Here is a 16,867-nt window from a genome sequence, read left to right as displayed (position 1 = left end):
TTGTTGGGGATATACCTTGCGGTATAACCCAGCGTAAAGTATGACCTGGCCAGGACTTGGCGAATCACTGGTGACCCGGCAGGCGGGTCAGACGAATGACAAGGCCCAAGGCCTAGAAGGCGGCTCGTGAGAATACCGAATCAAGGAGAGGCCTGGACGGCCGGCTCATGGAGAAGGTCCAATAAGAGCAAGACATGTCAAGGGAAGCAAGACCTGGACTTGTATCCAGCTTGTAATAGAAGATAGACCAATCCTAATCCTATTAGGACTCTACATGTAAGCCAACCCCTTTAACTTATATAAGGAGGGGCAAGGCAGCCCAAGAGGGACAAGTTTAGACAGACAGACAAGTCTTAGAAAAGATCAAAGTAGATGCTCTCGAGATAGAGGTAGCGAAACACTGCCCTTGTAATCGAGATCGTCATCATCATCAATATCAATCAAGCAGGATGTAGGCTTTTACCTCCAATGCGAGGGGCCAAACCTAGGTAAAACTCGCATCTCTCGATTCTGATCAACCCCGGTCAAGCTACTACCTAATTGTGATGGCCTCACGACTAAGTCCTCATACTAGAACATCTGCCGTGACTAAACCACGACAGAGTTGATGAATTGGCAAGTGAAAGTGTAGCTTCAAACTTTGTTCTGCTTATTTTGATCTAACAACCTTGGAGTTTAAGTATTTCTTCAGTGAGCTAAAGGTCGCACCTCAAGATACCCATCTTCGATGGAAAGAGAAGAGGAAGATCCGCCTCCGAGCAATTGACAACGAGATGTGGAATGTGGTGCAGAATGGGTTCATAGTCGAAGTGCCTCAAGTTTCCACAGACCTTGAGAAGAAACTTATCTAGATGGATGCTCAGGCCAAAGATGAAATAGGTGTCCATCTCTGTCGTTCTCAGTTTCTTCGCTATCACCAGTGTGAAATTATGAAGGAATTATGGGACATCCTCGAGAAGATCAATGAAGGTGTTTCAACTCAGAAAGAAGCTCGCGTTGATGCTCTTTGTGCAAAGTTCAGTCGGTTCAAGAGAATTGGAAATGAAAGTTGTGAACAAACCTTTGATTGGCTGAGTGACATTGCAAATGAGCTGCAAGGTCTCGGTGCCAAAGACATCATTGATCACGAAGTTGTAAACAAGTTGCTCTGGCCATTTGACAGTTCTTTCGATAGCCTTGTTCCGATGATTCGTGAATGACTGATTTCAAGATTCTTGACTCTGTTGATATCGTGTAAAGGTTGAATATCCATGAGGAACGGGAAGAACAAAACAGAGATATGTATGCCTCTAGTCACTGAAAGAGTCACGCACTCAAAGCCGTAGTTGATTCATCCTCAAAAGATAACGCCGAGGAAGATTCTGACGACCCTGAAAGAATCAACAAGGACCTCGCATTAATCACGAAAAGATTCCAGCACTTCCGAAAGAAGAATGAAGAATCAGATCCAGAGGAAAGATCTAGCCACTCTGGTAGTTCAAAGTCTTCGCCAAAGCCTACTGGAGATTACACATGTTTCAAGTGCAAGAAACCAGGACATTTCATCTTGGACTGCCCTCTCTGGGAACCTGAAATATGTGTCAGCGGAAGATTTGACTCAGGAAATAGCAACCATGGAAAAGGGAAGAGCAAGAACTACGACTTGGATGATGAGAAGAAATCAATGAAGTTCTTCAAGAAGAAGGACGGTTCCTCCAAGTCCTCGTCAAGATCTTGTTCACGGAATCCCTCCAAGTCTCGTCCAACCGCAAGAACACCTCTCACAAGGCTAAGGTGTACATCAGCAAGGAGATGGACTCTGATGAAGAGGAGTCATCTGACTCTGAAAAAGTTGTTGATTAGCATGTGCTTCTGCCCCAACAATGAATTTCTTCGAGAATCATTTGAGCGACAACGAGTCTCCAGCCTTCTACTTCATGGCCAAAGCTTCGAAAGAAAAGGTGCCCTCCAAACATCACAAGGTTTACACCAGTGATCAATTTTCTTCTGATGACGATGACCATGCTAAGCTGATCAAAATTGCTAAGAAGCAACAAAACTCTCTCGAGAAAACTAAGAAAACCTAGTCATTGACTGAGGAGCACTCTACTGCCGAGTCTCGAATGGAAGAACCGACTAATCATCATGATTTTATCTCGGTCGACCATGACAGATTGACTTATGATTTCCTGAGAAGGAAACAGGAACTCCAGTCGCTGAGAGAGGCTCGTGATGATTTAATTAGAGAAAATTCTCTTCTCACCTAACAACACATCGAGAAAACTAAAGTGTTCATACCACCTTGCTTAAAATGCCTTTAACACAGCAATTCTAAATCAAATGTTGAATCCTCTATGAATGCTAACCCCTCGATCGAGGTAAATGGATCTGTGTCCGATGAAAATGCTTGGTTGAAGGATCTTCTTCAGATAGGAATGTTTAAAAGCCTCAAAGGGAATCAAACCCTCTGTGACGTCCTCAAGAAATCCATTCTTTACCAAAATCCTAGAAAAGAAGGTGTTGGTTTCGGAAGGGCACTGAATGAAACCTGTTCTTACTGGGAGCCCGATAAATATCCTCGCACTGTGTGGGTGCCTACCAAGAGCAAAACGCTTGACCCTGCATTACTCTCAGGATATGATTGTCCCATCCCTGAATATTCATATGATGATTCCCTGGACAACTAGAAGTTGTTCACGAACCAACATGGTGAGGCTGTTGCTTGCTATGTTGGACCCAACAGCAAGAATGGTCCCACGAAGAAAACCATCTAGGTACCTAAGGAAACAATTGAGGCATTACCTGTTACTGTGTTACTGACCATGTAGGCTGAAAATGCTCGAGACATACCAGAGAAGGCTCGACATAATGAATACACACATACTTCCTGAAGTCACTATGCTCATTTTTTGGGAAGAATTTAAATGCATATTATTTTGATTATGCTCGTAATTCTTCGACAAGCAACTCTTATGACTTTCGAAAAAAACCATATCCTGCTCGCTCATATATTTCGAAGCCACCTACAAAGATGTCAGTCAACCCCTTTAACTTATATAAGGAGGGGCAAGGCACCCCAAGAGGCACAATTTTAGACAGACAGACAAGTCTTAGACAAGATCAAAGTAGATGCTCTCGAGATAGAGGTAGCGAAACACTACCCTTGTAGTCGAGATCTTCATCATCATCAAGATCAATCAAGTAGGATGTAGGCTTTTACCTCCACCTCGAGGGGCCGAACCTGGGTAAAACTCGCGTCTCTCGATTCCGATCAACCCCGGTCAAGCTACTACCTAATTGCGATGGCCTCACGACTAAGTCCTCACACTAGGACATCTGCCGTGACAAAACCACGACAGTTGGCGCCCACCGTGTGGCTACGCACGGTGGTGTTATGTTCTTGGAGGGAATTCTTCATGGATCAAGAAGCTCGCAGTACAAGATTGTGACTATGGGAGAGCTAGGGTTGCGGTCCGCTCCATCGCCGCCATCCGAAAAAATCACCGAGACCAAGATCAAGCTTTCCACTTCAATTTTTCTTCTCGGCGTACGCGACATATACACCACGGCTGACTCGAAACAATCCTGCATTGCGGTCATGTCGCCAGAGTCCTTGTTTTCCTCTAATCAATCAACCAAGACACGCACGTACGAAGGGATCGAACCAGCTGCAGTATCCTCATGTCAAGCCTACAAATCAATTCACAGACACCTTTGTTTATACAAGCAAATAGTAGCAATCTACATCAATTAATACTCTACCATGTGAAGGCCAAGCTGATCTACAAATTTCAAATATTTTTAGTTGCCAAAACTGCTACCTAAGGAAACTACGTGATCGGGTCTACCTAAGGAAACTACCTGATCAGGATAGCCACGACCAGGAAACAGAGTGGTCCACGACCCAGACTCCTCCACTGTTCGCACTCGTAACCCCGCCTCGACGCTCACCTCCTCCGACTGTACTCTGTGTCACCGGCCGCCTCGCACCAACCCGTCTTTCACTTCATCGACCCGCCACGGCCTCGATCCGTCAACCGCCGCCGTTCGAGGGCCGCCGTCGACTCGCCCCCTGCATTGAGCCGCCGCCGTCCGAGGGCCACCGCTGGCTCATGCCCGCATCCATGCTCCGCCTCCGTTGTTCATCCCCGCTCGCATCCTTGAGCCGCTGTCGCAAGTGACCTCCACCGCCGTGCCTCGCCTTGAGCGAGCAGCTCGCCTCCACCGCCAAAGGTTGCCTCGCCACCTCGGCTTCATCTTGAACCGCCGCCGTGGCGAGCTGCTACCTCGCTCCACCCCTGCCGGTGTGCCTTGAGCCGTTTTCTGCACCTTGGCGTCGCCCCCCTCGCCGCGGGTCGTCTCTGCCGCCGTGCCTTGAGCCGGCTCATGACTGCTATAGCCCGCCCTCACCAGGGCGGCTGCGAGCCGCTGCCTCTGCCCCTGAGCGGCAATAGCTGCGGCCTCGCCCCCCTTGCCGAGCCACTGCATCCCTCTCCTTCGCTCTCCTCGCCTCCTTCGGGTCGGCTGCGGCCGCCTGCCCCGTGCTGCGCCCGCCACCACACCTTGAGCCGCCGCAGCTCTGAACCGTCGATTCCCCCGTCGAGCCACCGCCCTGAGCCGGCCCTGCCTCGCCTTCAAGCCGCCGACGCGGCCACTTCGAGCTGCCCTGGCCGTGGCCTCGCCCTCACCGGTTTTGCCTCCTCCACTACGCCTTGGGCCGGCCCGGCCTCCACCTCGCGAGCGCCTCCTCGACCCGCCGCCTCCAAACCGTCGTTGAGCCGTTCCAGAGCGGCCTCGTCCATCGCCGCGACCCACCTCCGCCTGCAAGCCGAGCCACCGCCGCCATGGCCGAGCTGCTACCTGGCTCCGCATCTCGCACGGTCCGGTGCCTCCGAGCCGCCTTGGTTTGCCTATGCTTTGAGAGCTGCTCATGCCTGGGCGGCCTGCCGTCACAGCGAATCACCGCTGGCCGGAGTCGTGATACGTCCATTTTGCATCATGCATTGTTGTTAATATTTATTGCATTATGGCCTGTTATTACACATTATATCACAATACTTATGCCTTTTTTGTCTTATGTTATAAGGTTTACATGAAGAGGGAGAATGCTGGCAGCTGGAATTCTGGACTTGAAAAGGAGAAAATATTATAGACCTATTCTGCACAACTCCAAAAGTCCTAATACTTCACGGAGAATTATTTTGTAATATATACAAAATATTGGGTGAAGAAAGCACCAGAGGGGGGCCACCAGCCATCCACAAGGGTGGGGGCGCACCCTACCCCCTGGGCGCGCCCCTGCCTTGTGGGCCACCTGGCAGGCCATCGATGCCCATCTTCTGCTATATGGTGTTTTTTGACCTGAAAAAATCAGAAGGAAGCTTTCGGGACGAAGCGCCGCCGTCTCGAGGAGGAACTTGGGCAGAACCAATCTAGGGCTTCGGCGGAGCTCTTCTGCCGCGGAAACTTCCCTCCGGGAGGGGGAAATCGAAGCCATCATCATCACCAACGATCCTCTCATTGAGAGGGGGTCAATCTCCATCAACATCTTCACCAGCACCATCTCCTCTCAAACCCTAGTTCATCCCTTGTATCCGATCTTTGTCTTAAAACCTCATATTGGTACGTGTGGGTTGCTAGTAGTGTTGATTACTCCTTGTAGTTGTCTAGTTGATGCTAGTTGGTTTATTCGATGGAAGATCATATGTTCAGATTCTTGATGATAATTAATACTCCACTGATTATGAACATGAATATGCTTTGTGAGTAGTTACGTTTGTTACTGAGGACATGGGAGATGTCTTGTTATAAGTAATCATGTGAATTTGGTATTCGTTTGATATTTTGATGAGATGTATGTTGTCTCTCCTCTAGTGGTGTTATGTGAACGTAGACTACATGACACTTCACCATGATTTGGGCCTAGGGGAATGCATTGGGAAGTAATAAGTAGATGATGGGTTGCTAGAGTGATAGAAGCTTAAACCTTAGTTTATGCGTTGGTTTCTAAGGGGCTGAGTTGGATCCATATGTTTCATGCTATGGTTAGATTTATCTTAATTCTTCTTTCGTAGTTGCGGATGCTTGCGAGAGGGGTTAATCATAAGTGGGAGGCTTCTCCAAGGAAGGGCAACACCCAAGCACCGGTCCACCCACATATCAAATTATCAAAGTAACGAACGCGAATCATATGAGCATGATGAAAACTAGCTTGACAACAATTCCCATGTGCCCTCAGGAGCGCTTTGCATTATACAAGAGTTCGTCCAGGCTTGTTCTTTGCTACAAAAAGGATTGGCCACCTTGCTACACCTTGTTTACTTTTGTTACTTGTCACCCGTTACGAATTATCCTATCACACAACTATCTGTTACCAATAATTTCAGTGCTTGCAGAAATACCTTGCTGAAAACCGCTTGTCATTTCCTTCTGCTCCTCGTTGGGTTCGACACTATTACTTATCAAAAGGACTACGATAGATCCCCTATAATTGTGGGTCATCAAGCCGCCGCCGCTCACCTCTGTAGAGTCACCATGGCCCGTCACTTCTGCCACCTCCGCCGGCACTGAATCACCAACAGCCGACGCCTCTGTCTTCGCCCGTTCCAGCCACATCCATGGGAGAAACCGCCCGAGGAAAAGAAAATAAAACAAAAAAGTTGTGGGCCAGCTGCAAAAAAGAGAGGGTGCATCGATCTACATATTGAAACTTGGTGCATTACGTCTGCATTCATCCGACAAAAATGCTAGGTGCTATCTACCCTACTTATTTTATGAATACACTTCAAAATTCCTCCGAGAGCAATTATTCTATCTTTTAATATTTTTATATATAGGACAATTGTTCCATGTTAATGGTAGACACAACAAGATCATCTGTCGTCCAAATACATCAGGACAATTATTCACTCCAAAGTGGCATTCTATTGCGGATACGGAGCACACGACAACATCATTCTGCACTGATGTTTGTCCGAGCCGTGATGCTCAATGGAAGCACCCAAGTTGCTGCCCTTGCGGACCAGTCTCACTACAGGAATCAGACACTTTGCCGTCTGCCATGGCTGACGGCAAAGGCATGCCTGGCGGACGGCAAATGCCATTTCCGTCCACCAGTAGACGGCAACAGGTCCGGCTGAATAGGATACGGCGAAGGTCTCTTTGCCGTCTGTTGGCGGACGACAAAGATGAAACGGTCTTTGCAGTCCGTCAGCTGACGGCAAAGAGCCTGGACGGCACTCGTGGCAGGTTAGGTCTGTTAGGGGGTTAACGGCGTGCTTTGCCGTCGGCTGGCTGACGGCAAAGACCATTGCACCTTTGCTGTCTGCCAGCAGACGACAAAGTGACCAAATAGGCCAGCCCCCATGTGCTGCCACGTGTCATGGTATGCGGACGGTAAAGGTGCAACGGTCTTTGCCGTCCGCCAGTAGACGGCAAAGTAACCAAATAGGCCAGCCAGTGCCCCTAGGTTGCACAGGTAGCTACCACATGGCACCTTTGTCGTCTGCTGGCTGATGGCAAAGCTCTTTGCCGTCCAGCAGACGACAAAGAGCCTGTATAGCCCCTGTTTTTTTTTGTTTTTTATTAAATTCAGTCAATTTCAACACACAAATTTCATAGCTGACATATGACATATCCAACACACAAGTTTCATCATACATACATATATAACCAACACATAGTTCCATCCATACATATTACATCACATTGTTCATCCAACACCTATCCATCCATCCATATAACAAGTTCCACATTGTTCATCCAACACCTATCCATCCATCCATATAACAAGTTCCACATTGTTCATTGATACAAAAGAAAAGCAGAAAGGGAAAAGAAGCATTCCATCCATGCAAGCTTCTGTGAAGTAAATGAAATCTGCAAAATGGGAAACAAGAAAGTTAGAAGAAGAAAAATAGAAGAAGAAGAATAACAAAATGAAGAAGAAGAAAATGAAGAAGAAGAAGAAGTAATTAAGCATACTAAGTATAGGTCATTATTGAGCTAACCTAGGTAACTAAGCATATTAGAGCTAACTTAGGTCATTTTGGAGAAGAAGAAGAAGAAAAAGAAGAAGAAGACTAGAAGAAGAAGAAGAAGAAGACTAGAAGAAGAAGAAGACTAGAAGAAGAAGAATAATAAGACAAGAAGAAGAAGAAGGGTTTACCCTTTTACTTCTCATTCTTCTTCTTTTATTCTTTCTTTTTCTTCTCTTTCTTTTTCTCCTCTTCCTTGTTTTTCTTCTTCTTATTCCTTATTTGTGTCATTTTAGAGCTTACATAGGTAATTATGCCCTTTTTTTAGCTAACTAAGCTTATTATGTCAATTTGGAGGTAAATAAGGTAAGTGTAGGTCATTTTTGTGCTAACATAAGTAATTATGCCATTTTTGAGCTAACGTAGGTAAAATGGATCATTTTGGAGCTAACCTAGCTAAAATGGATCATATTGGAGCTAACGTAGGTAAAATGAATTATTTTGGAGCTAACCTAGGTAAAATGGATCATATTGGAGCTAACCTAGGTAACCTAGGTCATTTTGGAGCTAACCTAGGTAAAATGGATCATATTGGAGCTAACCTAGGTAAAATGGGTCATTTTGGAGCTAACTTAACTAATTATGCCATTTTTAGTTAACTAAGCATATTATGCCATTTTTGACATAAGTAAGCTAAGTATAGGTCTTTATTCAGCTAACCTAGGTAACTAAGCATATTAGAGCTAATTTAGCATTTTAGAGCTAACTCAGGTCATTTTGGAGCTAACTTAGGTAAATTGATCATTTTGGAGCTAATTAGGCTTATTATATCATTTTTGAGGATAATAAGCTAACTATATGCATATATGAGGTTACCAAGAGTGTTATGCCATTTCAAACCTAAGTGCCAGACGGAGGTGAAGGACTGGTCAGGTTTACGCCAGTGCCAGACGGAGAAGGACCGGTCGGGGTTGCGCCAGTGCGAGACGGAGAAGGATCGGTCGATGCTTGTCGGGAGGCATGCTGCACCAAATATCAATTGCAATGTCTCGTTAGCATGATGCAACTGAAATGTGAATACTAGTAACTAATGACCATTCAAATGAAACTCACCATGTCCGCTATGCCAATCTGAGGCATCGGCGGAGCCGCAGAGGGGTCTGACCGTTTTTCTCGCACACGGACTGCACATTTTCTTTTCACGAGTCAGTCATATTAATTAGTAATGAAACAAACATTACATGCATGATTTGCCTAATAAGCACGAGAAACTTACCACGAGGAGCTCGTATAGGGCTCTGTGAGACGCGTCATTCCGGTTCCTCTCCGCCTCCAACATACTAGTCGTACTCTGCTCTAGCTCGATCTCCCTCTGCTTGGCCTGCCTGTTTGCTTCCGCCAGAAGCTCCTGGGCCCTAGCCTCGATGGCGAGGTCCACTGGCCGTGGTCGAGGCGGTATCTCAGGAAGAGACTTCGCGTGGCGCTTCTTTATCTCCGAGAGACTTCTAGGACAACGTATCAGTCCATCCCCAATGGCTATCGAGCCATGTTTCCTCCCATCACCAGATAGCATCACGAGCTCTGTATCAAAAGGACTCTGGCTGGGGTTGAAGCCATCCCCTTTCGTCGCCTTCCCAAAGTCTCTGTACCTCATGAGCTTGTTGTGGGAGGAGATGTTGGTGAATCTCTTTGGATGATCGAGGTCATCCTCATAGAATGTCTTGGCCTTCTTGAACGGGGCCATATGGGCCATGGCATAGAGGTCGTACAGCGGTGGCACTTCATTCTTGTTGTGTTTCGCCCAAAAGAGAGGAACAACATATTAGTTAAGGGTCGAAGCTAGCATGAAGAATGAAATTGCATGAATCATTAAGGGCTGAAACCACAAACCCAGTGATCCCCGTACTCAAACAGGTTGGAGCTCCCTTGATGGTGTGGCACACCTCACATTTGAGCACGCTTATCCCTGGACTTGTTGTGTTCGGCTAGCCATTGGGGAGAGCACCACTCATCCACCAATGCCTCCTAATAGAACATCATATCCGCACACCATCTCGGGGGCACCTAAGTTTGGCAAAGAGAAATTTCAGCGCTATGCCTACAAATGAAATCAAGGAAACTAAGTACAAGGCCTTAAGACTAGGTAATTACCTTCATGTACTTCTCCTTACTCGGATACTTGCGGCGGCACTTCTTCTTGGCCCTCCTAATGTTAGTCAAGGCGTAGTAGTCTTGAACAACCTGCACCCTAGCCTCGTGCCGTAAGTTCTGAAGTAGGCGCTTGCACTCGGCTTCGAGAACCCTAGCTGCCTCCGCCTCATGTTCCTCAACAACCCTGTAGAAGGTCTGCAATCGAACAAGACAACACTGATTGGTACAATCACTTGGTAATGTTGATTTTTAATTCTGTAAAGGAGAAATTACCCAAAACCGCCGCCTCACAATGTCGGCCACCGTCTCGCACACGACACTGTCGACCCTCTCCTCTAGCGGGGCCGGGGTAGCCATGTACAGCTCCCAGCTCATTGCGAGCTGTGGAGCCTGACCCTCGTCGGACAACGTGACCCACCCCGGGAAGTGCTGCCGGCAAAGCACGCCAAGGACCTGGTTGGGCCTGCGGACACCATCAGTGTGTATCCAACCCCTGTAGTATGACAAGGCCAACACATTACATATTAATTTGGAGAAACATGAAGGACAAAGGTTAAAAAAGAGTAAATGCACTTACTTCTCCCCGTTAGGCTGAATCAGCGACCTCTGATCGTGGGTCGCCAGCACGGCCGGGAGCTTCGTACCACAATGCTGGTAGACCTTCTTGCCCTCCTCAACCAGCTCGCCCTCGCTAAAACTATCGTCAAACCAGGTCTCCTCGCCATCAGCATGGCCACTAGTCTCCGGAGTCATGTGGGACGAAGACTCTCGGACCGAAGTCTCATGGGACGAAGACTCTGGGGCCCGAGTCTCGTGGGATGAAGGCTCGGCGACCCGAGGCTCGTCAGCCTGAGGCTCATGGACCGGAGTCAGAGACGGGTCCAAGTCTGACGGCTCCACCTGAGACGGAGCACTCCGGTGGTCCGAAGAATCAGCTGGGGGTGGCGGCGAGGAAGGCACAACAGCCTTACTACCTCTCCCGCCGCCACGTCCACCTCTAGGTGCTGCACCCCTCTTCGTCTTCCGCCGACCTCTCCCGGCCAAAGAAGAAGCGCCCGCCGGTGTCATCATGCTGTCTACGAGCGCTCACCGAAGCTGCTGGGGTGAAATATAGCCACCCCTCCCAGCACGCGCCGAGGAAGAAGGAGGCTCGGAGCGCTCTCGACCCGCGCCCACCATCTGTCAACACCTGCAATGACAAAGAGTAAACGAAATTAGTACAACATGTACATAATAAAAAATTGGTGGGTGAAAACAACACCTAAAAAATTAACTAACTAACTAAGTAATTAACCTAAAAAATAACTAACTAACTAATTAAAGTCTTTTTCTTAAGGCCACAAATGGTCTTTAATAGGTTAAAATTATTTTAGTGTTTCAAAAATATTTGAGAAAATTTAGGGAAGCTCATTGGACATATATTGTCCATATATAAGAGTTTCAACACACGGTCATGTTGAAAATATTGGTCAAATCCATCAAAAACCCTTTATGCAAAATTCTACCTTTCCTAGTTGCTATCTGCCCATGCCCATGGTCAAATAATTCTAGAAACCATTAGCCAACTAATTGACAAATGATGACTAAACCTGCCTTTTCCTTTTCTTTTCTGATTTGCAACAAATAAGAAAAGGGATGCATATGCATCCTAATCCTAATCATTTACATGGTTGTTTTCTAGGAGTAGTAATTAGTAAAATTAAAACTAGAACTGTTTAATAGAACTAACCTAACTAACCTACAAACTAATCTAACTAACCTACAAACTAATTAACCTAACTAACCTAACTAACCCAGTCTAAAGATCAAAACAGAAGTGTCCAGATAACAACAAAGATCTGCCGGTACTCTCTTCATAGAGAAAGATTTTAAATCAAAAATTAACAACAAAGATCAAAGCAAATAAACAATTTATGAACATTTGTATCCAGATAATAGAAATATCAGCAAAAAAACACAAACATAAAAAAAGTTGGATAATTTGTCGGACAGACCACTCAGTGTGATAATATAGATCTTATCAATGTATGAATCAGGCCACTACTTTTTAACATCACAAGTCATCACCGGGATCCATACACAACAATCTCCGATTAGGAAAGAAAAAACAACCAGAAACGTTACACAGATTCCTGAGTTCAAATAAGAATATTTATAGAGTTTCATAACAAATGGTTGCACCGTCAGACAATGCTTTCTAGGCAAATATGATTATGCTTATGATCAAACAAGTAGCAGTAAGAAACTCAAGATCCACCAAAAGGATAGCCCATTTGAATAATTCTAGCCCGATTAACATTTCGCCAAAAAATTCAGCCTCCAAAATTACGACATACCCAATGTGGACATCAGAATTGCAGATTTTCACAGCATAAGTTCAACACGACAAACAGAAGCTAACCTAACTAACCTAGTCTACTAACAGCACAGCCAATGTGGTATTATTAACATCATAGCCAATGTGGTATGATTAACAGGTTTTTCATGACCGGACAAACAGAAACGCAAACTGACCTAACTTAGTCTAAAGGTGCACAATGACAGAATGACACTAACCTAGTCTAGAGATAACTAACCTAACTAACCTAGAAAATCAAACTAACCTAGGAAATCAAACTAACCTAACTAACAGTACTAACTAACCTAATTAGTAGCAGTAGAAAAAAAAGAAACTAACACTAAACCTAATTACTAGCAGTAGAAAAAAAGAAAAAAATAGGGGGAGCTCACCGGATTGGGTCGGCGGGGCACCGGGGCGGCGGGGTGTTGGGGCTGCTAGGGCGTCGTGACAGCGGGGCACCTGGTTGTCGAGGCGGCGGGGGCGGCGGGGCCGACGGGGGTGTCGGGGTGGCGCGGGCGGTGAGGGCGTCGGGGTGGCGTGGGCGGCGAGGGCGTTGGGGCGGCGGGGGCGTCGGGGTGGCGTTGCCGGCGAGGGCGTCGGGGTGGCGCGGGCGTCAGGGCAGCGGTGGGTCGTGGGAACCGGGGGCGCGGGCGTGGTGGGTCGGGGGCGTCGGGGTGGCGCCGGTGAGGTGAGGGAGATAGAGAGGGGAGAGAGAGGGGTGGGGCACGGGGCCGACCGTTTTTTAGTTAGGTTTAATTTCTTTGCCGTCTGCTAGCAGACGGCAAAGAGCGTAGCTAGTGGGATGGGGCCGGGGGGAAACGGCCGTTAGGTTGCCACTTTCTTTGCCGTCTGCCTGCGGACGACAAAGAAGCTTTGCCGTCAGCTAGCAGACGGCAAAGAAAGTGGTCGATAGGTGGTTCTCACTAGTGGGCCACCCTCCCTCTTTGCCGTCCGCTAGCCGACGGCAAAGCTTCTATGCCGTCAGCTCTTTCTTTGCCGTCATCTTTCTGTATCCTCATGGCAAAGACCTTCTTTGCCATCAGCTAGCTGACGGCAAAGCTCCTGATTCCAGTACTGTCTGCATCAACACATCAAGGCCACGCCTTCTCACACAAGCTGCCCAATGGACATGCGCAAGCCGCTGCCCCGCCGTCCGATTCGCTTCAGCATGTTGAGGAAATAAGAGAGTAGGCCATGGCCGAACTATCCCTGGAGAGGTTGGGTGAGTCGGCCACTATTTGAGCCGGTGATTCAAAAACTAGCAATAGAAAAAAATGGCCCTGGAAGAGCCAGATGAGTCGGACCAAGAAAGAATAACAAGTAATGGGAGGACATATGATGCGCATAGCAAAGTTCATCAACTTGCCACATTGCTTCCAGCTTCAACATATTCCAGCTATCAGCTGAAAATTATACGCCGGCTTATGCCACAACAAAGTATGAAGAATCTCAAGCCAACTCCTCGAGTCATCTTAAGACTTAGGGGCTACACAGAAATGACTCGGCGAATTTGGCCAGTTTCAGCAAATACAAGAATTCCGGGTCATTACAGGGAAGACAACCCAGACCTGGGGGCTGCTGTCATTATCGATGAAAAATTAAAGGTTGCCAAAGAGGACTTGTTGACACAATGCGCAGTTCAAACATGGGCATCCTGCCGTATCGGCGAAAAGTTAAAGGTCGCCAAAGAGAACTGGCTGCCACAATGCGTCATTCAAACATTGGCATCCTGCCTTATTGGCGAAAAGTAAGGTTACCAAAGAAGACTAGTCGCCATGATGCACAGTCTAAACATGGATATACCGTTCAATTGGTCACTTGGGGGCTTCCAACTCACCGAGTTTAGCTTTCTCACCCTCTTGACCCGGCAAAAATGCCACACATTATTTGTTAAACCTACCTGTCTGCCTGATGCGACTCAGAAAAGGTGACCCCGTACTCTTGACAGTCCATCTTTATGACCTTGAACTTGTCAAAGTTAAAACGGCGGCTTGAGTCACGTGAGAGCCGGCTTACAGAAAGCGAGGATAAACCAAGGCTATCATGCCATCTTCACTGAAGCAAGATTCGTGCCTCGAAATCCGATCTTTTTATACTCTATAATCATACACATATATCATTATACATTGCATCATACATTGCACCATCATGGCATCATCATACAATGCATGGATATATTGTTTTATATTGCAGGAGCCGACTTTTAAACCGGGTTACATTATTCCAATCTTTAATAGCCAACATGGCTGTATTTTCATTATGGTTATCATAACCAGTATTGAATGATTGAGGTTTTCAAAGCCGCTTCAGAAAAATGGCTATTGTTTCCTCATCCAAAATTACCAGCTTATAGCAAGGAGCATGCATGGTTCAATATTGATATGGAAAGCATTCTGTAACATCATCCAGACATTGGATATGATTTTATTCTACAATGGAAGGAATAGTCTCGAGTCGATGCAGGCATACGACCCAGCACACAACAAAAACAGACACATCCATGACATTATGGCCGAACAATGTTTTTGCCTGTCATGCTTATGACACTTCTATGACGTTAGTTGTGACAAAAACACGTATCATCATAGGTGTGGTGGACTCCTACTTCTATGAAAAAAAATCATGACAGAAAATGGGCTTTTTGTCCTGGGCAAGCTGGGGATGCACCCGCATGACATTCTTTGGGCCGTCCATGACAGAAAAAATCGTGGTAGAAGCGAGGGCGAGGAAAATTTCGGGGAGTTCCCGATTACGTTGGGTGGTTGGGGCCGAGCGATGCACGGAGGTTTGCGCATTTCTCTCGTACACGTATGCACGTATGTGCGAGGCGTTCTAACTGAACCTGAGCAAGGTGTTCGCTTACTAAACCCAAGCGCTTGCACTAGCTACGTTACTGAACCCGAGCGATCGATCCCTTGGCTATTAACTGAACCCGAGCGATTCCTTCGCTACTGCTGCTAACTAAAGCCAATCGAACCTGCCTCTTGCTGAACAGTGACCATTGTGGGGGTTGGATGAACAGTCCCCGGTGGCGGTTGGATGAACAGGACCCTGTGGTAGTAGGGCGTTGCCGCTGGATGAACAGGACCCTGATCATGGAGGCCGCCACACCCGACCCGATTGGCGGTGGATGAACAGGACCCAGTGGAGGGTTGGTTGAATAGTAGTCGGTGGAGGGTGGATGAACAGTAGCTCGTGGATGAACTATAGATGGTGGAGGAAGGAGGAAGACGCGGTGGATGAACAATAGCCCGTGCAGGCTGGAGGAAGTCAAAGGTGGATGAACAGTAGCCCGTGCAAGCTGGAGGAAGTCGACGATGGATGAACAGTAGCCCGTGGAGGGTGGAGCGAGGCAGTAGATGGTGGATGAACAATAGCCCGTGGAGTCCCGTTTTGTGGTATGCCACACCCCTCCCGATGAACAGGACCCCGTTTCGACTGTAGGCGCTCCAACACAAGTCTGTTTCCTCCATTTTGCAATACGCCACACCCCTCTCGATTAACAAGACCCCATTTCGCCCGTAGGCGCTCCAATAGAAGTCCATTTCCTCCGTTTTGCGGTATGCCAGACCCCTCCTGATGAACAGGATCCCATTTCGACCGTAGGCGGTCGAACAGAAGGTCGTTTCCTCCGTTCTGCGGTACGCCGGCCCCGTTTCGGCTGTTCCAGCCAAGCCGGTTGGCTCCTGATTAACACGACGTGTTCCGTTGCCTCCCGATGAACACGAGCAGTTTCTCCGTTCCGACCCAGCTAGTTGGGTGCCGATGAATAGGACACCATCGCTGTAAGCGTTCGAGACCCAGCCCGTATGTACGTGCGTAGCCGTATTTACTTTCTTGCAGCGTGGTTGTACACGATATATATAGACGGTACTGCGTGACATGCTACGATGGCGTTGTACTACGACACCTGCCGCTCCTTACTCAGCCACGGTTCATCGCTGTAGAGAGACCGATCGACCAGTATGTACGTACATGTTCGCGACCAGACAGATAACACTACGGATGCTTCGACTGGGCGGGTCCCAGCTATCAGGGAGGACAAGGAGGCACTTCCTTGCATGTGAATATATAGCTGGTGGGTCCCAGTTGTCAGGGGCGGAATCATTTTTTTTGCCCGTAATAAGGAGGGAAATTTTTTATTTTCGCGCAATAAGGAGGCGGTTGCATGCGTGCGTCCATGGACCTGGTGCGTCCCCATTGTCAGCCTCTCCACGTACAGTCCTCTTTCGACGACTCCCGTTTGTTGACCACGCCGCCCGAGCGCACCAAGGCGGTGGACGACGGCGAGGCTCCGGATGGCAATGAGCCAGAGATGGGAAGACGCGGCAGTGGAGTCACAGATAGAGAGGTGTACGAGGGTTAACTCGTTCCGGTGCGGCGTGGTTCTGCAATCGGCGGAGAATAACATGAGGTGTGG

Source organism: Aegilops tauschii, chromosome 7 (genome assembly GCF_002575655.3).
Source record: "Aegilops tauschii subsp. strangulata cultivar AL8/78 chromosome 7, Aet v6.0, whole genome shotgun sequence".
Taxonomy (NCBI): domain Eukaryota; kingdom Viridiplantae; phylum Streptophyta; class Magnoliopsida; order Poales; family Poaceae; genus Aegilops; species Aegilops tauschii.
The sequence above is the reverse complement of the archived record's forward strand: the minus strand, read 5'-3'. Positions refer to the sequence as shown.